The following is a 1,267-nucleotide window of genomic DNA, read 5'->3' as shown; positions in this document are numbered from 1 at the left end:
ACGCTCCGCTCCGCGGCGGCGGCTCCACGCTCGCGGCCGGCGGCAGCGCCGTCTGTATCCGGGTCAGGCGGGGGCGGAGCCGCCGTGCGCTGGGCACGTCCCGCGGCCCCGGCTCTGCGCCGCCCGCCGCTGCCTGCCGTGCTCATCCACGGCAGCGCACGCTGGCCATCGCCCGCTGGCTCTCCTGGGGGCTTGGGGTGATCTTTTCCTCCTTTTATGCAGCAGATGCCCCAGGAGCCCGCAGTGGTGATGCCGAGCGAGCTGCTCCACCCGCGGGGCAGGAGCTAGAGCCCGAGCAGAAGCCCGCCCGGCACCCTGGGAGGGAGTTTTCTCATGGAAATTGCTGTTGGCATAAATAGCCCCTAAATTTCTGAAGGTGCACTGTTAGCCGTGCTGAGCATTATTGCTGAGCAGCTCTTGTTTTTGCCATAGTGGTTCGGGAAGTTCTCTGACCCATGTTCCTCCAAGAATTCCTCTCATTCAGTAAAATGAAGCAAATCCAACTGTTTCCTCAGCCGAGTGACATGATAAAAACCTACCTGTCTTAATTTATACTTTTTCTTTGCACCTCAGTTGTTTTGGGGGAGTGTGAAACTTCATAGCCGGGATGGACATCTGGGGTGGGAAGCAGGAAGAGTCGCTGATTCCTTTCTGTTCTAATTTCTCATTCCTTTTAGTAGTTTTCAATAAATTACAAGCAAAAGAGCTGTGTTGATTCAGCATTGTTTGAATTAATTACATTATTTTATTCTAGCAATGTTCTTGTGTGTTGATACACAGGTTGTAGAAACATCTTGGTAGTGACTGTGGGAAGAAGTAATTATTAGGGATCATGCATTATGACTTTTCTTGGGCATTTTTTTTTTTTTCAAGTGTTAAACTTATATAATCAAGAATGTGAAAACTATAAAGACCAAAATTGAGACCAGCCTTGCAAACTGATGTTGCCCTATAGTCTCCTCTGCATTTCCATTGTAATGGCATCTACATTTACATGGTTACGTATCCACTATCCTGCAGGATTGTACCCTCCCTGAAGTGCAAGTGTACGTGCAGGGACTGAAAATTAAAGGAACATGGAATGAGAAAGCATTTAATTTGAATTCAGGAGCTGGGATTCCGGAGTTGGGTTCTACTCCAACTATGCTGAGGTTAAACTTTATGTGCTGTCAGGCAAAAACTAGAACATCCATGTTGTCCAGCTTCCCATTCTTTTAAGGTGCAAATTGTTGATTTTATTGTTTATTTTTTTTCTGTGCAGTTGCTT

This window comes from Lonchura striata, chromosome 1 (assembly GCF_046129695.1).
Source record: "Lonchura striata isolate bLonStr1 chromosome 1, bLonStr1.mat, whole genome shotgun sequence".
Classification (NCBI taxonomy): Eukaryota; Metazoa; Chordata; class Aves; order Passeriformes; family Estrildidae; genus Lonchura; species Lonchura striata.
This window is presented reverse-complemented; position numbering follows the sequence as displayed.